The sequence below is a fragment of the Harpegnathos saltator genome, unplaced genomic scaffold, assembly GCF_003227715.2.
Source record: "Harpegnathos saltator strain DR-91 unplaced genomic scaffold, Hsal_v8.6 scaffold684, whole genome shotgun sequence".
NCBI classification, from domain to species: Eukaryota; Metazoa; Arthropoda; class Insecta; order Hymenoptera; family Formicidae; genus Harpegnathos; species Harpegnathos saltator.
The window spans coordinates 209272-236726 of NW_020230520.1; the positions used below are offsets into that span (position 1 = coordinate 209272).

At 50.8% G+C, this 27455-nt stretch overlaps 1 protein-coding gene across 2 annotated transcripts in view; it reads left to right on the forward strand.

Annotated features, from left to right (window-relative positions):
- LOC105188468 (protein prickle) overlaps positions 1 to 27455 on the forward strand; it is a 145131-nt gene that overhangs the window by 80715 nt on the left and 36961 nt on the right. The gene's annotated exons all lie outside the window — the stretch shown is intronic.

Sequence of the window (27455 nt, forward strand, 5' to 3'; positions counted from 1 at the left end):
AGACTTCAGTCATCGCACTTATTCTTTCGTCGGTGTGTCTGACTTGAATCCTTAGTCAACGTGTTTGTACAAGGCCGACGCTTCAGCTCCATTCTAATATTTGACTTTAAGACTGTTTACCGAGGTATCCGGCGAAGCTGTTTATTCAACGCGCTCCCCCCAATTGTATCGAGCAGCGTGTAACATTCATTTGGAGTAATTCTCCAGATTCAAGCCCGCAACGCAGCTGCGGTGTCGTCGAGCGAGAAATGTTTTCCGGCCCGTGCCACACGTGCATGCACGATAAAGAAGCATTGAGAAATGGCGCAATTTCTCGAGACGAATGCGCGAGGCGCAACGTAAGGGGGAGGCGAATCGCAGATCGAGCGAATCGAATTGAGTTCGAAGGATGTGGCGCGAATGAAATGAAATCTCAACGAGACCCAAGTATCAAGGTTCTCATGATGCTGGATCGAATCAAGGACCAGACCTGTGCGAGAAATCCTCTCCATAGTTTCTTTTTTCGACGAATGTCGATCAGAGGGAATCCGGCTAGCCGCGCTCGATATCTACGCTCTTGCGAGCTATTGTTTACCGGCCGCCGCGCGTTTTTCCGTCCGTTGACGCGTTTATACGACGAACGATCCCAAGCGCGCGCGCACACACACGCGGTCCGGAATTTTGCGGCGTTATTGCCAGGCACATGCGACGACGTCGATCGTAAATCGTGGGCCGCGGGGGAGTCCCGAAGCACCTGATACTAACATGGCCTCGGAATCCCATAAGACGATCCCGTTCTCTTCTCGCGCGCGCCGACTCCTCTCGTCGGCATCGCTTTCGATTGCCTCGCCCTCCGTCACTCAAAGGTAGTAATGCGCCCACTCGACCCGCTTTAATTGGCTCGTGTAAAGCGTCGCGGTTGCGCTACACGGAGAACCGATGCCCGCGCTCGCTCTCTCTCTCTCTCTCTCTCTCTCTCTCTCTCTCTCTCTCTCTCCTCTCCTGTCGAAATTTCTGCTCAATCGACATACCGCGTATCGTACGAGGTGGATGTCCCAATTAATGAGGACACGTTTCCTTTGATAAATCAGCTGACACGGCCGATATTTGTTCCAAACGTGTGTTTTAAATTGTCATGCATCGTCGGTTATAACAAATTTAAAATAAAAATACATAGTATTGTGTATGTGTGTGTGTGTGTTACACATCAGCGCAGTTACTTCCCAACTTCTTCAAGGGCGAACTGTCAGTGAGAAAGACAACTAAACTGCCGCGTCTCTGAATGATGATGCTCTTATAGTTATAAATAAATTAATAGTTACAAATTAAATTAAAGTCTCCCCATAGAGATTAGGAAAATTTGAAAGTCGTTGAAATGCCGGACGCGCGCTCGAGTTTTCCGACGAAATTCACTTTGTGCGTGCTTAATGCGCTAGAAAAAATGTATTGTTGCGTGAAGCAAAATTTTGTTGTAACAACAAAATAATTGGGTTAAAATATGCCCGACAAAACTGCTTAGTTCCTGTAAACAAATATCTCGCTCGATTACGGTTTGTTCATATAACGTAATACTTTTGTTATAGCAACCAAAGAGCTTTAACTATATGAATTTTGTTAAAAATACTATAATTTTTTCCTAATATATAAAATCTAAATTTTAGTCCGCAGAAAGACAAAATAGTATCCATTGGGTATTATTTTAGTTTATGTAAAATAATATTTCGTTATTATGTAATTTTCATGGATAAAATAACTAAAATGCTTAATTTTTGCACACGAAGTCTAAGAACAAAATCATTTGGTCCAGAGAACAAAGCAGAAAAATAGATTTAGCTGGGTTTTTATAAAACAAGATATTTGGTTGCTGTTAAGAAATGCCTCAACTAAACGGTTTTGTTAGAGATACTAAATTCTTTTCCCTAGTGTACGTGTATCATTAATTTATTAATTAACCTCCACGATGATGTGTCAATACGGACGTTAATCGGGACGCACAAGGCCGCATATTTCCGCGGGTTCGCAGGGACTCGCGAATTCCCCTTTCCCGAACGACCACGCGAGTTCGAGCGAGTTCGAATCGGCGCCTCTAGAAGTCCGCCTCTAGAAATTCGCACGGCTCGCGCGCGAAGATTCATGCGTGCCCGCGATAAATAAACGCGCACGATCGCACGAGCGCAGATACTTATCCGTGGGCACTTTTTGCCATCGCGTTATCGTCGCGCAGGTTAATAGACCTATAAATACGCGGGCTAATGGCGCTGCGCCCACCGGGCGTGTAATTGCTTATGAATCTCCTTGATTATCTCGCAAATCAGAGAAAGACGTAAAGCGCCTTCGTAGTACGTCCTCGGGTGTAATTTAAATCGTCCCCTGCGAGATGCGCGCCCGATACGTTCGCCGCTATCGGCGGCGGCGGCGGCGGCGGCGGCGGGAAACGCGCGAGGAGGACCGCCGCGCCGCCGTTCGTTGGTTCGTTCGCTCGCGCGCGCTCCTTCGAAATCCCTAAATCAGGATTAAGGGCGAGCTACACAGCTACCGGTAATCCTCGCGGCGCGCGGCAAACTAATGTCTCGTTCGCGCCGCGTTGTAGATTTCCGCGTATTGCCACAGTTGGGAATAATGCGTATTAACTCATTTGCACACACAGGTCCTCGCGCGCCGCCCGCCGCTTCGTTTCGGCCCTCTTGGCCGTTATTTCAAATAATCCATCTTAATTTCGGGCCGGATGGAGTCAAAACGGGCTATTAATTCGTACCCGCTCGCCGCGCGCACTTAATGCTCTCCGTTACCTACGCGGGATTTGGGAGCCGCGAGTCGTTCAGAAACGTGTTTATCGCGCAACCTCGAGCGGAGGAACACGGCGCGGGGTGATAATCCATATCGCGCGAGCGGCGTTATCTCCTTGTTAAACTCGTCGTTTTATTCTCGGGTTTGTGTTTCGCGAGAAGAAACCTTCTCGGCTTCCGTTCGCTTGGGGTATTCTCTCTCCTTTCTGTTGTACTTTCGCTGTCGATCGTCTCTCTTGTCTCTCGAGCGCTCTTCGTATTTGCGACAGATCTGTGTGTTTTCGAAGAACTTGTCGGCACGACAACGATTACGAACGGATGGCTGGAGATACGCTTCGTGTTCCTTCCGCGATGTCGATCGAGAGAAATGTATTCCTCGCGGTCAGGTCGCTGCGCTGCGGAAAGCCGACCGCGCAGAAAGTATCAGGGTAAATATGTAGAAAAGAAAGGGTACACCTCACCGATTTTTTTCATTTTGAAATACAAAGGATGAAATTCTGAGCGACTTTTCCTAATACAATTATATGGGGGTCGCTTATAGCTTCTGAGATATTTGACTTTTAAGTTTTATAATTGTACGTTGAAGTAATATTTGAAGTGGACAAGCAATTTTCATTCACTTTAAATATAGGAAACAGTACATATAAGCGGGAGAGGGGCTCCGCCCCTCCCCAAACAAATCCTAACCTAACCTAATTTATTGCATCTTTATATATTCTCTCCCGCTTACATGCACCGTTTCCTATATTTCTATGTATACGCTATGTTTGGATTAACTGTTTGGATTGTACTGTAAGTAACGTCAGCTTATTGATATCTGGAATTTAATTCCAGGATAATCAAAATTCCAGAACTTTAAAATCAAATATCTCGAAAACTATAAGCGACCCCCATATAGTTGTATCAGGAAGTCACTCAGAATTTCATCCTTTATAACATATTTCAAAATGAAAAAAATCAGCGAGGCGTACCCTTTTCTGTATATCTACCAGTCTCAGAAAGAGAGCCTACGTGTGTTGTTTTGTAAACACGTTTGCGTAAACGCGCGTGATTGTTTTCGAGTTTCAAAGCTCATAAGCGCGCGAGAGAGTTTCGGCCGCGAGCGAAACCGGCCGCCGCCGGCGAAATTGCGCACGAGCGCGCCCGGGCTTTCTTTTCTAACGGGTGTCCCGGGGGACGCGCTGATCTTGCCGGTGATCCCCTTGTCTCGAGCTCCCCCCCCAAATGCCGCGGCGGGTATTTGGTATTCAGACGATAGGCTCCCGTCGAAACTCGAGCGGCCGCGAGCCAAAAGTTCGCGGGTAAACGTCTTATTGGATCCACGAGTCCGTTAAGTCGCGGCGAAGAAGCCTCAGGAACAATAAGCACCGACCGGGCGAGGAGCAAAATCGATCGGGGCGTTCTTCGCTCGTGCGTGCGAGGGTGCGACGGTGTCTCTCTCTCTCTCTCTCTCTCTCTCTGTGTGTGCGAGCCGCGGACACGTGTGCGTGCAAACGAGTGGTTTTGTTCCTCCCCCCTGTGAGATAAGTAGAGACCCCATTTCTTTTTCGACGCGTCTCTCTCTCTCTCTCTTTCTCTCTTTCTCTCTCTCTCTCTCTCTCTTCCTCTCCCGCACTTGAACTTCCCTTTAATAACACCGGTAGATTATCCCGGCGCGATTTATGTTAATTGTCGCGTGAATAAAACAACCTTCGTGGAATCGCGCTACGAGAGGATAGCACGACAAGAGGTAGACCGGTGCGACCGGTACGATACTTTTGCCCCGATCTTTCAACTTCCAAGACGTGTGAAAAATAGTTAAAAATACTTACTCAGGATATTTCCGTCTTGAAACCTCGTCGAGTCGGGGAAGATCCCGAATTGCCGATTGTTGAGGGGTACCATTCCTCAGAGAGCGAAGACCCCGGCGCAGAAGTTTAATTACAAGTGTGTCAAATCGGCAGGTCGATTTCATCCAATCGAGTTTGTATTCATTAATTTCTTCGTCGGACGCGAAGAATTAATTGCGCAGCATGATTGCGTTTCCTAGTCATTATATCCGGCGACGGAAGCTCTTCCAAAACGCGCTTCCTCGCTCTCGACCTTCGAGAGCTCGCGAGACTCCCGCGAGCGATCCTCGACTTCGGGGATCCGGCAAAAAGCGGCGAGGAAATTCGGTCCGGTTCGTCCTCTCTGTGCGGGGGCGAAGCCCGAGGTGAATTCCCGGTCGGCGCGATGGACGAGGGGGGAGGTCCGTGATTCTCGTCACGATCAAAAAAGACGGGACGCTCTAATGGCGGGGGCCGTGGCGAGGTCCGTTTGGTATTCGAGATGCGAGTCTCACCGGTGTAGGAGGGGTCGTGATTGAATCTACGGCGAGGTGGCGGCCACCGCCGGCCACGGTCCAAGGAAACACCCCCGAGCGAGGCATTTATATCCTGCGGGATTCAACCCCGCCGCTGCCGCCGCCGCCGCCGCCACCGTCGTTGCGTAAGACACGGCAGGAATAGTTTTATTATAGCGAGAGCGTTGACCATAACGCGTGCGGCTGGAACCCCCGCGATGCCTTTCCACCCCGTCGACCTTCTCACCCCCCCGCACCGTCCCGCGCGCGACGGTCGTCGTCGTGGACGACGTCTTTTCAGAGCCTCGCACGTTTTCCGTATATAATTCCGGTAAACGCCGGCATTGAGCCGGCCAAGGCGCGATGGCTCGTTCAATGGGCTTGGGGAAAGTCCGTGCGGGATTTTTCTAGGGGTGGGAAGTAGGAGGAGGACGCGGTGAATGTATGGCAAGTAAATGTTTGCGGGAATACAATAGTTCGTTATATGATGTTGGCGGAGTTGGGCTTCGCTCAGTGTTTGCCAGACCTTCGCCAAACGCTTCTCGGATTAGCTACAATTGTTGCGTCAGCTTTCGATGAGACGAGTAATTCTGATTTCTTGCGGGAAATTGATTATGCTCGATAAAATTAATCAATAAAATTAATTAAAAATTTGGAATAAAAGGAGAGCGAGAGAGAGAGAGAGAGAGAGAGAGAGATGTGGATGCGATATATATGAACGTGATATCGAAAAGAGTAGTTTCGAAAACTGCGTACCGAGGGCACGAAAGCAAGTCTCCGACCCTGCGGAACACCCGCCGGCTCTGTTCCCTCCCTAGCTTGCATCTGTTTCTTCCCGTCGTCGATATTATTTATCTGTGCCGGCATACGGCGTCGCGTCGCGTCGGTAAACGCATGGGCCGCAATAAGCAGCCGATTACGACCGGCGAAACGGACCTTTTACCAGGTGGATTATTTAATAGACGACGTTTCCGGGCCGTAATAAATAAATCGGCTTGCCGGCGTAAGAGCGTGCGCGATATTTCATCGGCTTCTCTTCTTCCGCGGGCGAATCGTTATTTAGCCGTATGACCGAGTAAACACGCGTGGAGGAAATCGTACTCGCATTCCAGGTCGAATAAACACGAGCGGGAAATAATTTTTGAATTTGCAAGACAAATTGCGAGAGCAAAGAGATGTCCGTTTTCTCATTCATACGATTCTTTTTACAATGTAGATCTTGGTAGATAATACCCGAGCGAGGTCAATCGATAGAAAAAAAAATAAAAAATAAAAAAAGGCTGACTTGAAGACCAAGTCTGAATAAAAATCGTAGAGCGTTAAATCCGAAAATAGAATAGAATCATCGAATGTCACGTTGGCAATAACGTGCTGATATTTCTTCGTAATCTTGCAACATGCGCGCGGTGTGCCGCGGAGAATGGATGCTCCTGCGTACAGGCAAACTGCAATGCAATGAAGCTGTTGGAACGGTTTGCGGCAGGCGTCGGCTACAAACCGCTCTGGCATCTTTATCCCTTCGGGAGATTCGCTTCATTTTTCTTCCTCGACCTCATAATATATCGTCGCACGTTCTTCCGATTTGTTTTATTTCTTCCTATCTCGCGACGTCATTTATTATACAAAATGTGCTGCAAATATTTTCTCGCGGTTGCGCGGTTTCTCCGACGGATTCGAGGTCGATCTTTCTATTGAAGTCACCTACACTATCGCCAGCTAACTTTTTTATACAAATACCTTCATCTCGGATCTTTTCAAGATCTTTTTTGTTCTGCGTTTCATGATCGAGAGATTACATTACATTCCGCACGGAATTGGAACGGCGGGGAACACGGTGTGCGCGTTTTATTTCCGAATTTATCGAATAAATAAAATCGAACGTTACATTTATTATTAACGGGCCGCTGTTATTATGTCGCAAAGAAAGTCGCACGTGTCCCGCAGTCAGTTCGACGTTGTAAAACGGAAGGGACGCCTGCCGTGTCGATTGCCAGTATAAACTCCTACTTTAAAACTCCCCCCAGGCCCCTTCACGAACTCCCTCTCTCTCTCTCTCTCTCTCTCTCTCTTTCTCTCTGACGGGTCACACATACATCGCTCTGTGTAATATAATGTACTATCTATATACTCGTAGTATGCCTCTCTCGCAAACCCCCGTTCAGCCCCGGTCCTCTCCCTGGCGAGGAACCGTCTGGCTTGAAATACGTTCCACCTTCGCGCGATCGTTCCGGGATCCTTCGGTCGCCCTCTGACCTCCCAGCCCGCTATCATATTGAATATGGAATCCCATAAGTCGGGCGATAATGCAATATGCCGACGTCAGGTTCTAGGGTTACGTAGGCATCGACACGCAGGCAGAAGTTCGTACTCTCGAAGAACGTACTCTATTAAATCTGACTTTACTACCGTTTTTCCGATCGACGTCTGCCGGGATCCGTCGCTACATTCCCGCTCTCCTCCTCCTGCCGTATCCATCGACTTGCATTTCCATGCTCACTGGTATACCGCGAGCCCGGCTGTTATTAGTCAAATTGCACTGCTTAAGAGAACGAAGAAATAATTTTTCGGGCGACGGCGTGGAGCAAACAAAAACATTTCGGCGGTCAAATTAAGTCAGCTTTGGATATCGCGTCTAAATGACGCGTCTTTCTTGGAAGGCGATTTCTAGAATGTTGGTGGAAAATTTCCAAGTATTTTTTTTTTTTCAAGTGTGATCTGCAAGTTTAAATTATATTACGTGCGTTTATTTCTTCAAGCTTTCTTCAAGTACGCTTCCCTTTCACAAAATCTTTGCCGTATTTATATGACAGAGGGTTTCAAAGTATTTTTCTGATTTTCCGATGTAATTATTTCAAATTGTTTATTATTAATGAACAGCGCATTTTTCTTTCATTTATTGAATTAGCTAATTTTAGTTTAATTTAATTATATATAAAAAAATAAATTTTATCACACAATTATTATCTACAAATTTAAATTATGTTGTGCGTTCACATTAAAATTCTATCGTATCTGTCTACGCTTGTTCGTTATATAGTCTCCTTCAAGTTGACGCGGTTTCCTTCTTGCCGAACGTCGTTTCACTTATTGATTTACTCCTCATTAACTCGATCCTATCGCCGCGGGCATTGACGGGGAAAGTGTGTCCCACCTCCGGCGATCCTTTTCATCCGATAATGTGCTCCACCACTTCCATCGGTTGTCGCGTATTCAATCCGGCGTAAATAACGACGCCACCTCCTCTCTCTCTCTCTCTCTCTCTCTCTCTCTCTCTCTCTCTCTCTCTCACTTCTTCTGCCCTCCCAACGTGGCGCTCGTAATACTTTGCTGCTCGTATTTTACGCGCGCCGTAAGCAGCTGCCTCTCAATGCTGCCCCGAGAAGGGAGCTGAGATGTGTCGGACGGCGGGAAAAAGGGCCGGCAGGATACGGCCCGAAAGGAACGAACGCTCCCCGTTCCCGCGCGTTCGATGTCGAGGAAATCACCGCGCCGTTGTCCGACACCGACGACATCGCGCTCGCCGAGTTTCACGTCGCAGTTCTCGCCCCCTCGGCGCGGCCACGAGAAGAGCGGCCGGCCGAGGCAATTTATTTCGGACACGCCGAACGGCCGTATAAAGCCGGCCGCGACGGCGGCGCCCCTCCGCGCGAGATATCGATGATACGCGTCCCGGTGTCACGCGATGTTCCAATTAATCGGGAACACCTCCCGTGGGCGGAACGAACGCGTAGGAAAACAGATCGGTGCTTCTTATTAGGTGCCACGTCAGAGCTCTTCCCCCCCTCCTGTCTCTCTCTCTCTCTCTCTCTCTCTCACACATGAGGCATCTCTCCTTGTTCGCTCTTCTTCCCCTTCACTGTGGCCATTCGATTGACTCATGTGCCGAGAAATTCGGCCGTAATTAGTGTTTATGTTTACGCGCTAAACAGCCGCGTGTGCGCGCTCGTCGCCAAGTCCAAGGTAAACAGCGCCGCGTAAGGGTGCCGGGGGATGATGCGGCGGCGGGGAGGATACCGGTGTGATTCATTGTGCGACGACACGTAGCGAGGCACGGGCGGTCGCAACGGAGCCGCTCGCGGCGGGACGAGTGATATTTATTTCACGGGAATGCTCTCGACGAAGCTGCTCGCGAAGCAGCCCGCGACACAGCGTGTACTCTGGCGAGCCTGTTAAATTTTATCGTACCTCGCGATTCTCTCTCTCTCTCTCTCTCTCTCTCTCTCTCTCTCTCTCTCTCTCTGTCTCTCTGTCTCTCTCCGCCTGGCCGTCGCGGCTCCGCGCAGGCGTTCTATTAAAATAAAACGGTGTCCTCGAGCGACAGAGCGGAGTCACGTAATTGCGCGGCGCGCTTAAAAGAGTGGGCAAATGTGACTTACGATAGCGCGGCCCCGGGCTAGAAATTCCATCTTCGGGGGCCGATCGTGACTCGCGGAATCCACGCGAGGCTCTCGTCGTGGCCGAATAAAGATGTAAGCAACAACAGCGGCTCGCGTCCCGCACAATTCTCTCAAGGCCCTCCCCGGCCCCTTTTATGCCCACATAAGCATCTGTCAAGTTTTATTACAACCTCGACCGCGCTCGAACGGCACTCTCTACCAGCTGAGCCGTTATTATTATAATTTTGTATTTAATGAGAAGACACATTTGGGGCTGGGGTGAAGGTCCGGCTTCGAGCGATGATAGAGCGGCGCGCAGTTGGCTGCCTCCCGTCGAAGGGAGAGGTGACGCCGCGTCTCCTTCCTGATCTCACTTCGCTGAATTGTGAATCCCGAGGAAGACACGCGCAAGATTTGTCGAACAGCGTCGGGGCGAATCGAGCGAAATTTCAGTCGAGCGGGATGATCCGCGCAGGAGCCTCCAGAGTAAATCGCGATTGCATGCGACGATTGCTTCGGTTGATTACTCGGATTCTTCGCCTTCGATCGAACACAATCCGGCGTAATGGACTTGACACTCGCCGCGGGCAGTGTTTCGCGCAAATTTCTCAATTACGCGCAATGTGTCTAGAAATTGGCGGGTTACAATCAGCAGGCACGAATATTACGCGTGAAGAAAAAATTTGGAACTAGGCCTGACGAGTGTTAAAGCTACTACACGCCGGCCGATTAACAATGAATTTCATCAGTCGGTCCAAGTATTCGCAATTGCATACACGACGACTGATCAGTTTTGATTGTCGATCCCCGATTATTTTAATGGACCAGTAGCCGAGCAGAGTGTTTCCCAGGGCTATTCGCGAGAGAGAGAGAGAGAGAGAGAGAGAGAGAGAGAGAGAGAGAGAGAGAGAGAGAGAGAGAGCTCATGCACCTGTCGGATTTTATTATAGCCCGGTGCGCTTTAACGGAACGGTAAGCCGCTGTGTGATTCCCCGATTATTCCAATCGACTAGGATTTTTCAATCGATTAGTAGCCAACTCGTTCCCGGGATACTTTTCACGACTACTCGTAAAAGCTCTCGTGCATCTGTTGGATTGTATTACACTCCGCTTTAACGGGACCGTAAGCCGCTATTATAATTTTATGTACAAGGAGAATGTATTCTATGTTGAGGTAAAAATCCATCTTCGAGCGATAATAAAATGGCGTGATTGCGTTTGCTGTCGAAGGCAAGCATTTACGACGCTGCGTTACTGACCTCATCTCCCCGCATCGCGCACTTCACTTCCCCCCTCCCCGCCCCCGAGGATTCCATACAAAATTATTGATTCACACGCGAATCAATAGCGATAACAGTAGATTTCTCGCAACAATCCTCAGGGCGCACCTTCCGCTCCACTGGAAGGATCCTCACGCAGCTGTCGAGCGTAATCACCTTTTAACCTGAAGTGGCAGGTCGCTGTTCCGCGTTTGATGGCAAGATATTCTATAAAAGCTCGTCTCTTCGCGAGCGACAGTAAAGTCGTGTAATTGCGCTTCGAAGACGAGCAATACTTACGGCGCGGCGGCCGCGGGGGCCGGCCGACGTTTCTCCTCATCTCCTGCGAGTCCCGCGAGTGAAATTCGTCGCGCTCGAGGAAAACTAACGTACAGCGTGAGTGGGAGTCCTCGGGATCCTCCGCGGTCAGATTTTGTCGTACCCCCGCGCGACGGCGGTCGGTACGGTAAAGCAGCCGTTAACCCTGTCTAATGAGAAGACATTCTATTAAAATGGAGGCCTGTGCCTCCGAGCAACAGCAAAGTCGCGTAATTGCGCTCCCTATCGAAGGAACTCCGAGTTACTCAGTGCACCTACGGCGCCTCCGGGCCATCAGATCTCATCTCGCTGAATCGCGGAGCCCGGAATTCGCGAGCGGCGCACGAGCCTCGCTCGAGCTTCGCCCTTCGGCCGAATGAAGACATTTATAGTAATACTCGCGCGTAGAAAATGTGTTGTTCGGATATCTAATTGAGATCCATCGCGATTGCCCGAAACAATGGCAGGTCCTGATTGGGAGATCTACGAGGATTCGGATCACAGTGCGTCACAAGTAGTGCGCGTACAAGTAGAGGTGTTGACATCGAAGAAAATATGATGTTGAATATACTCGTAGATTTGTCAAAGTACTCGCGTCAAGATCGAATTAACAATAACAATATATCGGCTGAGATGTCAGAGAATTGTTATTTTATTGTCAGAGGTGCCGGCAAGTCCTCTCGTTTTTATGATAAAACTTTGCATGAAAATAATAAAATACGTTCGATCTTAATGAAAGTTGATATACACAATGAGGAAATGTTGCGAACTAGCCTGGAATTTAAATTAATTCTGGATTCAAATTAAGAACCCGTACTATAACCACGGAAATCGAAGGCTTTAAGGATTCTCCAGCGTTCCTAATATTACGTATATACAAGAGCTCGAAAATCTCCGTTGCGACACTTTTGATACGGGCAACAGTGGAGACGTTCGGCAAGAGACACTTCATTATTTTATTACTGAAATTGAAATTTGAGACATCTCCCTCAGAATCGATGGCGTATCTCCGGAAAACCCTGAGCACTTTCCGCGCGAGCGAGGATCGTGGCTTATCGCGCGCGGCGAGGATCGCCCCTATCGCGGATCCGCGTCGCGCGCGATTCGGCCTTTCCTAATTCGCTCGGCTTATCTCTCCTCGGTCTCGCTCGCGGCGGTTTGCCCTTTCGCGATAACGTTTCGCTGGAAAATTCCGCGGCCAGGCCGAGCGAGACGCGTCGCGTCGCGTCGCGTCGCGCCGCGCCGTGCCGCGGGCGAAACGCGCGCGCCGCGGCCTGATTTAAGGGCTCGGCGTCACCGACGCCACCCACCCACCCCCGTTCCTCCGCGGGCGCGTTACGCAGCCCGCAGGGGTGGAAAAGCGCCCCAACGTGGGCGTATGCCACCGGTAGATAGTCGGCCGCGATAAGCTAAATGCTCGAGCCCCTATATTACGGCCCTCGCGACCGGGCCCTCGAGCTGTAAACCGAACCGCTCTCCCCTCCCTCCCCCCTCCCCCTCCTGCCACCCCCTTCCTCCCGGTCCCGTTTAGTTGCGGCGAGACAGATCGTTCAGGCTTCGGAGGGCCGGAGCGCGCACGTCGGCTGTACGCTTGATTCGCTACTTTCGCGAGATTGCTCTCTCCCTTTCTCTCTCACCCTCTCTTCCCCTCTCTTCCTCCTCTCTCGCTCTCTCCAGCGAGGATCAACCCGTCGCGAAGCGTTCACGCTTTAGCCGCGCTCGCGTCCGGCTGCGGGCGACGATAGCACGATTCGGTAATTGATCATCTGCATGAATGTGCAATCAGGAGTCCTACTTTGGGCAAATAGCGAATGTTAAGTGCGCTCTTTCAATTCCTCGTCTCGTCATTTTTCATACGAGCGTTATGTAACCGGGTAAAAAGTTTCCCGGAGTCGCCGATTGGCGTGTCCAGTTCGGCTTTCCGAAATCTGCGCAGATTCGAGTTAGGAGGAGCTGCGATCGCTTCCATCGCGAAATTCTCCCCAAGTAGGAAAGAAATTCAGAGTTCTCCCAAACATTGTTTCCGGTCCAAGCTTGATCTTAGAATTTTATTTCCTCTCCTTCCTTGCCCTATTTTGCAACGAGTTCTGGGATTCTGGCTGGAATTTCTTTGCTGCATCTGAGAAATTTTTACACGGAGGCGTAACCGTGGTTTTGTCTTGAAAATTAAGCGGGTATATTGAGCGTTTAATGCGCGTCCTTGTCTTGCAAAGCTGTCGTGATAAGGCACAAGTTTTTAACGCAAGCTCAGCTGACTAGGATTAGGCTTTGCGATATTGAAGATTGCACGAGGCGTATCACACGTTAAAGCACTATGAGCTCATCTGTTATCAAAGAGTGTATATCAACGGGATATGAGCAGATTTCGCTCGATTTTCGCATCGAGAGAGAGAGAGAGAGAGAGAGAGAGAGAACGCGCGAGCGAGCTTTAGCGTGATTCGAACGAAAGCTCTTGAATTTATGGCGCTATGGCGTATCCCGTAAAGCGGGGAGCCCGGCCACGGCCTTGGCTCAATTTCCGCCCCGGCTGCACCCTAAATTTCAGATAACGCCGCAACTTGTCCCCCGCGTATCCTGTTTGCGGAGCGAATCTGCAGAGCCCGATTCCGAAGAACGGTGTCGCTCCCCGAGGAGGAAAAAAAGTCTTCCTCGTCGGGTGGCACCGGAGAAGCCGCGCCTAAATTTAATTGCTTAACCGAATCAACGCTCCACCCCCGCCCCGTGCTCGTCTTATTTTCGCGTCGCCATCGAAGAGCATTCACACGATAAGATTTAAAGCGCTTTAACCCCCCGAGTCGCTGCTCCAGGCTGTCTACGAGAGCTTTTCACTCTGGAAATTGTATTTAGGAAACTAAACGGGGGAGGAAGCTTCGACGGGGGAACGCGCGATGGTTTAATGAGCGAGAGATCAGATTTGCAGGCGGTTGAAATGCAAGCTTCGATCGATCGACCGCTATCTCGCCATCGTTAAATGGAGTTGTTTCGTCGCTCAAATTATATTACCCGAAGCAAATGGGGGGGGGGGAGGGGCTGGCACAGTAGCAGAGTTTCCGTAAGGAAAGAAAGGTGAACTTACGAATGCGAAGACGTCTTTCTCTCTCTCTCTCTCTCTCTCTCTCTCTCTCTCTCTCTCTCTCTCTCTCTCTCTCTGGGCGGTTGAATAGATCGAAATTCATCTGCCGGCGTATGGATAAAATTGTAAAATTAAAATACAATTAAAATCCCCCGCGTCGTGGGAAAATTTTCCTCGGGGATTTTGCGGGGAGCGTCGCGAGTCTGTAATGATCACAAACTGTTTATCATATCCAACCTACCCACCTCGTGCGAGCCGGAACGGCCGCCTAATGGAATGCAACCGTTGCAACATCACGGTCGTCCGCATTACCTTTAACATGCAATCAGGGGCTGGTGATCGTGCGATATCAACGCACGTGTATCCATCAGGTTATCGCGCCAATGAATGATTAATGCGAGAAAATGCTAGTGATTTCAGGCGACTCCGGCCGAGTAAAAATCCGCGCGAGTAATTTATTCTCTCTCTCTCTCTCTCTCTCTCTCTCTCTCCCTCTCTCTCTCTCCTTCTCTCTCACCCCGCCGGATCTATCCTCCCTTATCTCGCGCTTTTCCTTTTTTATTATTCGCGTCGATCTGAGAGAAAATGCAATAAAACGCGACCGAGCGTGATGAATCGGCCGGGTTAAATTGCGCGACGCTCTCGCTTGTATCACTTGTTGCAGATTTTCCGCTCCGACTTTGATGCCCGCGTTAAATTTTTCAATCGGTTCTCTCTTCTTCTCTCTCTCTCTCTCTCTCTCTCTCTCTCTCTCTTTCTCCCCGCCTCCCACAGCGGCACGTTATCGCGCGGTGCGATCCTCCGGATGCGCAAAGACGGGTCGGAGTGATTTATAGCGTAATCTATAATCTATATTGATTAGCTTGTGTAGCTCGACGAGGCTCGTCGTAAGGACGTAAGGACGCGTTGTCGCAACGCGGGCGACCCGCGACGGGTTAAACATTGCGACCGCCTCGTAATTATGTAACATTTACCAAATTATTTCCGTACACGGCGCGCCGATGGATCGCGCTCATGTGCGTCGGATATAATTACACATATTGAAATTTAATTGCGACGTGGATATAGCTAAACGGGTCGGCCGTCTCGCGGGGAGGGGAGGGAGGGGCTTTTAAGAAATCCTGCCTGGGGGCAATTAATATGCCCGGCCGGCCGGCCGATTATAATTCCGTCGTCACAGAGCGCGACGCGCGCGACGTCAGAAATTCCGAGAGAGGGAGGGAGAGAGAGAGAGAGAGAGAGAGAGAGCTCTCCGGGCGACTCGGGCTAGTTGAACGCATAAAATACAGGCACTAATTGCATCGCTAACTGTAAGCGCAGAATGCTAATACGGATTCGCCGTGCGCGAGAGACGCGACTTAAAATGCGCCGCGCGCTGACGACGATTTTATAAAGTACAGCTCGCGGCGCTTTAATACGCCGCTTGACCGATAATTACGAATCCGACTGGCCGGCTCCCTCTTTCTCTCTCGCTCTCGCTCTCGGGCAGACTCGCGCGCACGAAAAGTCTGAAGTTATCAGCTAACAACTGGCGGCGGCGGCGGCGGCGGCGGCGACGGCGGTGGCTCGTTCGTGAAGTACGACGCAATGGAATTATTCGCGCTCGCGAGCGTTGTCGCGGACCATTGCAGACGTGCGTGGAAACGCAGGATCGAGCTTATTAGCGGAGCTGAAGGATGAGGGCGACGAGCGGCGTGCAAAACGGCCGCGGCTGCTTCGTTAGCTCTTCATCGCGCCGTATCGCGCGCGCTCTGGACTTTCTCTCTCATTTTCTCCTCTTTTCTTTTCCTGTTCTGCATGTGTGTCACGCCAATTACAGATATCAAGTGTTTTCTCGCACTCTCCCTCCCTCCCCCCCCCCGGTCTCTGGCAGATGGGCTATTAATTTCACGCGAAGTAATTCCAAATAACGTACCGGCGCGTTTATAACGTCTCGTAAACGACGACGGCGCGGAGTCGCCATTAAAATCAGTCTCGTCTCGTCGACGAGGCCGGATTCAATCTCCGCATCGGGATCTCTCTTTCTCTCTCTCTCTCTCTCTCTTTGAAAATTATCCGCGAGTACTCGGAAACTTCGTCTCGAGCCATCGTCACTCTGACAGATCGTTTTACAAATGCGAGGGGAACGTTTGTCTCGTCGAGTTCTCCGCGAGGCTCGTTAGGCCAGCGCGGTGCATGCGAGGCGCATCGTCAGGCCGGCGGCTGCTGAAAGCCCGAAAGGCGATGTTTGCGAAGTCGAAGTTGGCCGAAAGCGCGGACGCGCGGCGGCACTGAGGAGGCGTTCCGCAGGGCACCGCCGCGTGTTGTCGGCTCCGCGTAGTTGTCGAGTGTTCGGCGAGAGGGAGAGGAGGAGGAAACGAGAGAAAGAAGGCGCGCGAGTGTCGGTTGCTAAGAGAGCGGGATTCTTCGTTAAACACTCAGTGCGGCTTCTCCAACATGCGCGAGACGCATCCTCTACATCCTCCCTCTTGAGCCGTCGCCGCCGCCGCCGCCGCCGCTCGAGCCCGAGAGCTATTTATATCGAGTCGATTGCTCGGCCCGCGCACCGAGGGTGCCGCGCGACCCCCGCGCGTTGTATGCAAACAAGGTGCTTGTTTCTAAATTGGGTTGGCAAGTCGGCCCATCGTTAATTAATACATCTCGCGGCGCGGGCGAATTAAGCGCGCCGCGAAACGCCGCCCGTCACACGGGGCGCGCGCGGCCGCGGCCGAGAGCGCGGGAGAGCGGCGGCAGGAGGCGCTCTCTCCGGTCGCCTCCTCGCGCTCAACGACCGTCCTGGGAGTCGTAGCAATCGTAAACGGGCCGTCGGTGGAACGGTGGTCACGAAACCGTGCACTACCGTCAGGACGACGTGACTGGCTTGCGAGCCCGACCACGACGCGTGTCGTGCGTTTGCGAGACGCGCGCGCGATTCTCGCTTCGCGCCGTTTCCTGCGCGACTTTTATCGGCCCGTGCTGATAAATGACTGTGGTACGCTGCATGCTCCAGATATTATTTTATTGTTGTTATTATCATGTGCCACGTGATCTTACGCGGTGACACACGTTGGCGCTGAATTTATCCGACTTGGTCGGGCTCAATACCGATCCTCGTCCCTCGTGCCAGCGTTATATAATTTAAATGCATATACAGGATGTCCGGGATCTTTGAGGAAACGAAAAATTCTGAAGATTAATATCGGAGATGAAACTGAGAAGAGAAGTCTCAAGTAGCGTTTTGCAAAGATCGCAATAGTTATTACATTATTAACGATTGAAGATGATCATATCTGGAGATTTTTTTTAATTGATAATTAAAAAATTTGCATACTTATTTGCAAAATGGTAGAGGACTTTTTTCCTCAGAATAATCTAATCTACAATTATACACTGTAAGAAATGATGTGTTAAATTTAACATATTTCATGTGTCTCAAATCATCCACTCTCATTTATGTGTTAATTTAACGTACATGCAAATATGTTAAAATGTAACGTGTATAATATGTAAAAAATTAACACAAAAATTTAACATTTGAATACCGTTAAGAATCACAGTTTGTGTTGAATTGACATATAATGAATTTTCAAGTTTTCAAAATTATCAGTTAAGAAAGCTTCTAAATGTGGTCATATTCAGTCATTAACAACTTAATAACTATTGCGATTTTTGCAAAGTGGTACTTGACTTTCCTTACTTTGATTTGCTTAATCTTCATAATTTTTTGTTCCCAAAAGATTCCAGACATCCTGTATGTATGTATATACATATCATGTATACGTGAATGTCGTCAAGCGAGTAAACAAACGGAAAGAACGCGTCACGGGAACATAGTGAGAGAGAGAGAGAGAGAGAGAGAGAGAGAGAGTGAAAGAGAGAGCTAAGGAAAATCCCCGATTATATTACTCGGCGAGTCGTAACGATTCAAGACACGAATCGACCCTGGGTCGACCCGAATTTATTAAACCGCGGACTTTTCAGCGTCAAGCGCGTGACCGGTTTGCGAAGGCAGTCGGACTTGTCGAAAAAGACTCGCCCGAAGCCACCGCGATGACACCGTGCCGACTGTCCGTGCAGGAATGTAAAATGAAGACGACAATTATATTGAACCCGTCGAGCGCGCGGCAGCGCCTAAGCTCTCGCTATCGCGTATCACCGTGCGGTTCCCTCATAAAAAGCGCACTAATCTATAACGTCTCGTAAATGACCGTCTTACTCTTCCACGGCTTCCGTCATGCGTCGCGATGCTCCGAGGGAAAAGCGAGAGAGAGAGAGAGAGAGAGAGAGAGAGAGCTGCGTTTTACAAATCGCCTTCGTCCATTCGCCTTCTTGCGTGTCTCGCGAGAGAAAATAGAAGAGAAGAACCGAGAAGAAAGCGATGTAGAGACGCGAAGTCGCGGTGAATCATTATGCGAAGTGCGCATCGACGAGTGGAATCGCGAGTGAATGAATGTGAGAGAGAGAGAGAGAGAGAGAGAGAGAGAGAGAGAGAGAGGAAAAGAGAGGATAAGAGGATACGCGCGTCGTTTCCTTATGAGGCCGGATAAACTTGGACGCGCAAGAAGATGCAAGAAGATCCCCCCTCGTCCTGGCGATGTCGCCGGATTCCGAGCATCGGGACCAGCACCTGGACTCGCGAGCTTCGCTTCGGGGATGTCGTAAATACGATATCATCGTCGCTCCTGAGCTCGAGACGCATCGGGAGAGACGCCGTAACGACGTTCTCTCGCGCCGCGAGCTCGCGCTGGACGCGAACGATGTCGCGTTCTTCGCGGCGTTACCGTTACCGCGGCGTTACGCGCGTCCTGAGAGGAGAGACGATCGCGCGCACACGGCGGACTCCGTACGCGACAATAATCGTGGCTGATGACGGTAATTAGTCCGTAATGCTGTCTCGATTAAGAAGCTGTTGATGACGGCGATGGAAGGAGGAGGTGGCTCTCTTCTCGCTCTTCCACGACGACGTTCCTCCGCGTGAACCGGTGGCGGAGGGGGGAAGGAGGGTTAAGCGGCCGTTTCCGCTTTTCGATTAAATCGCTATTAAGTCGATCTTAGGCGCGACTCTGATTAGTATGTACCGAAGGGTGAGAACGCTCCGTCACGCTCGTCCTCGATCATACCTGATGCTACTTAAAATGTTGCGCGACGTGAAATTGTCGGCTCTCGCGGGACTTTTGCGCGACCGGCCGCGGGAAGGTGCGATTACCGCTCGGTTTGCGGAGTGTGCGATAATATGTATTTATTAACGCGATAACGACGGATAATATATGCCGACCGGCTGTTGCTCAAAGCATATTGTCGTCTGTTGATAATTTACATATTAATCCTCTCATTATATCGGTGAGGTGACTTTTACGTGGGATTGCGTGCACATTCAATTAGTTCGATTCTATATAATTTCTATGCACGTGATAATTTGCGCGAGTGTGTGCGTTTTAAAAGGTTGCCTGTCAAAAATATCACCAGTTGTTATCGTTGATACTTTTTGCAAACTGATTCAAGTCCTCGTTGACATTATCAAAGGATTAACGTGTAAATCTTTCTCTCTCTCTCTTTCTCTCTCTCTCTCTCCCTTTCTCTCAGCAATATATTCTTAATAATAATATGTTTGTTATTTGTCGAGATTTTCTTCGGTAAACTTCATACATTACTGTTAATGGTAAAAAAATACAATATTATATTTAATAAATATTAATATTCCAAGAAATATAACGTTCGACTTATCGATCGATATAGAAGGGAACTAATGGAAGAGCGTCCCCGTGGATGTGCTCGAAAAAGTAATTTGGCATTACATCGCAAAAGTTAATTTGCAGTTACTCGCGATGAAAAATTCGCGCCGCGAGCTGCGTCAAACGCGATATTTATGCAATCGTCTCGTAATCAGAGGCCACGTGAAATATGCAATCTCCAACTTGAAGCACAGCGTGCGGGAAGATGGCCCTCGGTGGAAGTCGACGGAGAGGGGCGGGGGCGTACAACGCGACATTGTACAACGCGTGACGGCGAAGCGGGGCTCGCGTCACGTGTTTTGAAATTCCATTACCGGGCGAGATGGGGTCAGTGCACGAGAGCGATTCATTAAGCGATGATATTTTCTCCGTGTTTCTCTACCTGCGCCTCTGTTGCCGTCGGGGAATGCCGAGCCCCGCCGCCGAATTGCCGGTTTCGGTCCCCGGTGGATTCGCGCCGAAAGGGGCAGAGTCCGTAAAACAAAGGGGCACGGAGGTATTCGTGGTCTCGCATGGCGAGCAAATTGCAGAAGTCGCCCTTTCCTCCTCCCCTCCGTTCCTTATTATCTCCGCCCCGACGCGAAAATCCGTGGCAAAAACGACAGCGCGACGAACCGTCGCGACGTATTTTGTTGTTATCCATCGCGACTTTTCTTTCGAAAAACTCGAGACTGTCTTCGCGGCAGACAATCGGAGCTTAACACTTGATTGACTTTTTCAAGCTCGAATCGTCAAAAATGAATGGATTAGTCTGAATACAATAGAAAATATCCTGAGATACAATCTCTCTCTCTCTCTTTCTCTTTCTTTCTCCCTCACTGCAAGAGAACATAAACGATTCCCTCCGTATTATTTTACATCCGAGATAGCATCCTCGAGATCGTTATCCACGACTAGCTTCGGAGCTAATCAGCGTGTATGCTCCTTTTTCTTCTTTTTTTAATTAGGTAATGACACGGCGATAGCATAGAGATAAATGTTAAGTGCTATTGCTTCCGTGACACTGCAATATTAATCAGACCGTCCTTGTGCGTAGTAGTACTCCTCTCTCTTTCTCTCTCTCTCTCTCTCGCCGGAGAGAGAGAGAGAGAGAGAGAGAGTCTTAGTCATACAGGATAAGCCCGTGCCGCTTAACACGTTGTCGCGAGGAGCAACATGCGCAGCGTGCCGCCTCTTATCGTTAACAACACGACAGTTAGTAATGTCCCCGCTCCCCGCCCCCCCCCGGCCCTCTCGCCGTGGAGCGGGGTAGGTCCGCCGTCGTCATCGCGTGTTTTCATTTTCGGCTCGCTTTGTCCGCGAAAGCGAGGCGTCACCCGAAGGCGCCCCCATTATTATGATAAGCAGATTGAGATACAAGCGATGGATGTTAAGCGTTATTTTTTTCTGCTCACCACGAGAGGAACGAATTAAGACATGAACAAGCGGCGTGTTAACGCGCGATTCTCCCCTCCCCTTTTCTCTCTCTCTCTCTCTCTCATATAACTCTGCGCCGGGTGAAAACTCCTCTCCCCCTCGCCGTCCTCGGCTCGCGACCGCTCGACTCGCCTGGGAGAATCCCCGCTCTCGAACGAAATACTTTCCAGAGTCATAAATATCAGCGGGCTCTCCGAAGAGGAGGAAGGGTTTCCGCGACCCTAAATCAAGGTCGCCTTCGTCTCAGCCGTCGTCGCCGGCGACGCAGCTCGCGCTCCTTCTTGGCTGCTCTTGCTGCCTACCCTCGGGAGCGCTCTTCCAGGCGTGAGCCTCCGTGAGAGATATGATTTAGTACTTTTGACAGGATTAATAATTTCCAGCGGCGCGAGGGAGGTAGCAGATGTCGAGACATTTTCGCGCCCCGTTCTTGCCGGGCGCGTCGTCGTCAGTGCTCTTGTGCGAGAAGGAGAGATAGATAGAGAGAGAGAGAGAGAGAGAGAGAGAGAGAGAGAGAGAGGGAGAGGGAGAGAGAGAGAGAGAGAGAGAGCCCGGCCGGCTTCTCGCTTTGAACTCTCCCATCCTGACAAAGGTGAGTCTGTCGGGTTCGCTATGACGGATTTGCCTCGCCTCGGTGGCGGTGTCGTGCCGTGCCGGGCCGGCCCGCAGCCGCCCTCACGAAGAAGCCACTTGCCCGCGACCGTAACTCACCGCCGAAAGTCACGTATTATTACGATGTCGACGCGAAAGAGCGCGATGTAATGGGTCCTCGTCGGACTTGGACGATTGTAAAACGCGATTACGAAGCGCACCCAGGTGAGGAAACCACGGCGCGTCGTCTCGTCGGCTCTCTTCCTCCTCGATCAGGCCAGCTCCGTAGCGCGACTAGGGATGCAACGATAAATCGATAATATCGAAATACCGACGATGTCGAAAGACAGATATCGAATATTTATCGATATTTTTTTGTCTCCGATAAGATGGACATATATCGATATGAATTTTACTGATTTTCGTATTTTTCAGTTACAGCTCTGGGAGGGGGGGGGGGCACCTATTACGGTTCTACGACCGAGATGAAAATTACAAAAGTGAGTGGATACACTAGAATATGTATTGTGTAATTGCTCGATGTCTAGTAAATTCGCTCACTTTTAGAATTTCCATCTCAATCGTTGAACCGTAATAGATCTGCTGCTCCATGTATGTGGTGATCTCCGGCAAAAATGACTGCGGTTCATTATATATTTTCTAATCTGATAAAAATACGACAATAAATTATATGAAGATAAAAATTTTTGAAAAATCTTTTCAAATTTCTCGTGCATACTCTTTATACGCATAACCCTATATATATATATATATATACATTTTTTTATATAAATATCGATATTTTTCAAAATTATCGATATTATCGTTATCGATGGTTCTAAATGACGATAATATCGTTATCGATATTTTGAGAAATCGTTGCATCCCTAAGCGCGACGTCTTCTTGCGCGCGAGAGACGTTTCAGGCGAACCGCTGAAGTTCAATCGAGCGCAGATTCCTCTGGTTATTTCGTCGAAATTGGAGTTTTGTTCTTATAGTCCTTCGCTTTTCATTATTGTGGAGATTGATTAGAATTTTATTGCGAAGATAAAATATTTTTCAGTCTTCTTCGCGATACTTTTTGCATTAAAAATCAAAACGGTCTTCTTATGTCGGTCTAATTTAATTTAAAAGACTTAATCTCGAAGGGTGACAGAGATGTGTCGCGAAAAAACGCGACGACGAGATGCGTCTTTATCGCGCGCGATACAAATGATCTCTCTCTCTCTCTCTCTCTGACGAGAGAGAGAGAGAGAGAGAGAGAGAGAGAGAGAGACAGATTTCGCCGGATAACGTCTACCGCTTCAAGTGGAAAGTCCACAGTTGAGATAGGTTCGAAATGAAAGACGAGAGGAACTTTTGTCATTGTGAACGATACCGATCTTCAAAGGTAACCCGCTCCCGCCACACCGCGTCGGCGACAAGAGTCCCTCCCGTGCGGACAAGTTCCGAGTATTCCTTCCCTTTTATCTCCTCTGTCTCTCTCGACACGGATGTATTCATCGTCAGTCGTGTATTTTTGTGCCGCCGTCCTCATCCTATCGGTCGCATCTTTATCTTTGATTCGAACATCTCTTTTTGTAAGGAACGCCCGCGAAACGTCTCTTCGACTAACAGACCGAGATGCGTCGCCACGTCTTGTTGCATTTTTAACCTCAACAAACTCCGCGCGCCAACAAATGGAACTAAAAGATGCAACATTTAATAGCTCTCGCCAATGTTTCGACACGAGTGATCGAAAGTGAACGAAAGTAACGAGAGGAGCGGGGGGAGGGGGGAGGGGCAGTAACTCGTCGGACGATTCCAGTCGCCATTCGCGAATCCTCGCGTGTCCTCCGGCCACTCTCGGTGATCGCGGAGAAGAGGCCGCAGCCGAAGAAGATCCGACGATAGAGAGCGACGCGCGATCGCACAGACAGACAAACAGACTCTCTCTCTCTCTCTCTCTCTCTGAAAGGGTACACCTCGCGTATCGGCGTGCGCCTATCGACATTGCATCTAGCCGGTGTACCGGTCCGTCATTACAGCTTCTGCAACTAGGGATACCTAGAAGTCAGTTCATTAGGCGCGGCTGCGCTGCCTTTTTTTGCAACGGCGAACGCAGCTGCAGCGAGGCTGCAGCGAAGAAGACCCGGCGAAAGAACTCAATCAGCGACGGTCGACCTCGCCTCGCGTCGGTCGTACCGATCATTAAAGAATATCCACCAGCCGAGACCCTTCTTCGCATCGGCAGCGCCGCGAATGGCGCGGCGTTAAGCGCGTGTATAATCGCGCCGCGGGCGCGACCGCCGCAAACGTCGCTTTTAAACGAATAAATCGCCGCAGAACAAACAGCGCGGGACTTAACGTCCCGAAATTATTACCCTCGGCCGATCGTCGCTTTATAATTAAGCACCACCCTGGTACCGGAGTGTCTCGCCGAGCACCGTCCGCGGGATCCTGCGGGAGAGCGGCAAAAAGCGTCTCTCTCTCTCTCTCTCTCTCCCTTTCCCGGCGGGATTAACGAACCGCGCCGCCGCGCTCCTCCGCTCTTTCTTCGTCTTCTCGGTAAATCTCGGCCGCGAGGGAAGCGGAGAAAAAAGCCGCCGAGAGAGAGAGAGAGAGAGAGAGAGAGAGAGAGCCGAGAGCCGAGAGGAGTCGCGCGCGCGCGGCCGGGGAGGAGGATCATCCTCTCCTATCGAGCTCTCTCGCGTACCGAGCTGATTCTCGCTTTCGTTCTGCGGAATTTCAGCCATTACCTCCACTCAATCACGCATCCTCGCGCCGTGCTCGTTTCATTAGCTCCACGCTCGCGCACGATACAATTTTCGACCTCCGTGTATCGCGTGGCAATAATTTCGTTTCTCCCTCCCCTTCTCTCTCTCTCTCTCTCTCTCTCTCTCTGTCTCTCTTTGGTTTTTTTGTGCAACGGCGGAGAGGCCGATCGGGTGCGTTTCGACAATGGGAATCGCCCGGAGAAATGGGCGCTTTAATTAAGCGAATTGCACGACGAGGCTTAATAACTATAAAAGGGCCTTTACGATCGGCCAAGATTTCGTTTTCTCTTTCCGGTCGGGCCGATCGTCGTCGCGGGCGAGGAGATCGAGGGCGGTCCTTGGTTGCGACTAATGACCTCGTCTCGAAACAGTAAAACGCACGGGCGCCAAATGAAGACAAAAACGGAGGAAATGGAGCGCGCAGGTATTTTAACGACGCAGCGAACGCGAAGTGCGATGAGTATTAAAAAAAATGGCTTTTTCGCGCCCGCGGCGCTCGCCGGAAATTCCGCGGCGAGTTTTCAAACGCGTGGCCGGTGCGATCGACGGGTCGCACCACCAGCAGCGGCCGTGGTCGCGATTGTTCTCCTCTCCCTCTTCGCCGGCAGTGTTTCATTTATTTCGCGCTTTTAGCGAGGATACCTCGCGTGATTCCTCGCGCGCGGCTGATGCCGGGGCTCTACCTCGAGCGGAATTTCATTTTTCCGACGGAAATACATCGCCGGGCGATGTATCGATTCGATGACCGCGCGCGCGCGTCGCCGACCAATATCGAATGGCACAAAATCGAAAGTCACACGGCCAACATATCGCCGACTAATCCGACGAGTCGGATTCTCGCATTATTCGCCGCGAGAGCGAATAAAACGTAATTTTCATCAGGCGTTAATCCGCCTAACGCACAACCCTGCGCTCCGCTCCGCCCCGCTCCGCAAATCGAAACACATGGGAGCGCGAGCGCGAAGAGATCGGGAGATAGAGAGGAGGAGAGAAACGCAGAGAGAGAGAGAGAGAGGCAACTCGCCCCGATACTCATCCCCTTATTGCCCGCGCAAGTAATCGTGAATTGATTGGATTCTCTCTTTCCTCCCCCCTCTCTCTCTGTCTCTCTCTCTCTCTCGCTTGCTCGCACTCTTCTGCTCTCTCGCTCTCGCACGGCGCATCTAAGCGCATTCGACTCACGCACGAAGCGCACCAGAGCGCTCTCGCCATGATCGGTGCCCGCAACTCGCGAACGAACGCCACCGCGGGAAGAAGGAGCGCGGGCCCGCGGGTGTGGGTAGGGCCCGAACGCGAGAACGCGTCCAGGAGAGTGGGCCTGGCCCCGGGGAAGGAGGTGGAAATGTAGACTGTACATTGCTGCCGCCGCCGCCGCCGCCGCCGCTGCTGCTGCTGCTGCTGCTGCTGTTGCGGCTGCGGCTGCCGTTGCTGCGCTGCTGCCGCTGTTGGGGCCCGAGCGACGCGCAGGTTGTTCCTGATCCGGTGCGGTAATAGAGGCCAGGTAGGCGGGTCGGCGGGCACGAAAAGTAGGGCCCCGCGGCTTCCAGCGAACGTTTTTCTCTAAATTACAGCTCCGATCCCTGTTCTCTCCCTCCCTCCCTTCCCCTCCCCTTCTCTCTCTCTCTCTCTCGCTCTCTCTCTCTCGCTCTCTCTCTCTCTCTCTCTCTCCTCGGGCCCCCTCCTTCCCGCGGGGCACAGCGAGCGAGAGAGCTGGCTCGGCCTCGGACTGCGGCCTCGGCTACTACCTGAATCGCCGAGTGCTCGTCGCGTCGCGGCCTCTCGCGGCTGCGAGAGAGTCCGCGTGCGAATAAGAGACTTGAAGGGTCTCCTGGCGCCGAGGCGGGCCAGAATGAAAATTCCGACGACGGTCGCGACATGAAATCGACAACGACGACGACGACGACGACGACGACGACATCCGCGTGAGGAAGCCGCGGCGACGTCCGGTTAATCGCACGGATGAATTAACGGGCAAATTGTATTTTTGATTTAATACGCCTCAGCTTCCCGGCCGCTCGAGGTTTCCTCGGCAGACGGGAAGCTTAATGCATGCCTCCGGAGAGTATATTATTCTCTAAATTATAGCCGCGACCGAGACTCGTTCTCTCTCTCCCGACGCTCCTCGCCTCGCCTCTCCTCTCCCCTCCCCCTCTTTCCTCGTACCTTCCCCGCGGGGCTGCCGAGAAGCCGGCCCAGGCAGCAGCCGCCTCTACTACCTGAACCACGCGCGAGTTCTCTCCCATGCGCGATGATCCTCTCCAGATACGAGGGATCACGGCCGTTATCGTTGGCGCCGTTGTTTGCGCCCGCAGAAAATCTGAGAGGCGGAATCCGCAGGCGCGCGCCCGCCCGCCTTGGAAAAAGCCCGAGCCCCGACACCTGAGTCGTTAGCCCGCTGCAGGTAACTTCGCCTCACCTGCTAATGACGGTTTTTGCACTCGTTAGTTATTATCGTTTGTTTGTTGTTCGGCTCTCGCCTTGGCGTTGGGGCACTCTCTCCTCTCGCAGTCAGTCGGGAGAATTGCTTCCGTTTGAGTCCAAAGATTCTGATTCCCCTTCGTGTTATCTCGATACCGCTGGAAGTGGCATTTTACTTTGCGAAATCTAAGTCCTAGCGAGATTCTTCGATATTCCGTGTTAAATCTGCCGGTCTTTCGATGTGTGCAATCTGCATGAATAATAGGAACAGTCGTGTCAACCGATCCCGCTTCTAACTAAAGCCCCGGTTACAAGTATAAATATATATGCCCGGAGCAGCATAAATATAAAACTGCGTAAAGTAGCGATTTGTACCCTCGGGAAAAATGGCGCGAAACGAGCGATAGGAAAATTGGCCGATCACACCCGATAGGTAGGGTAGGTGTCCGTC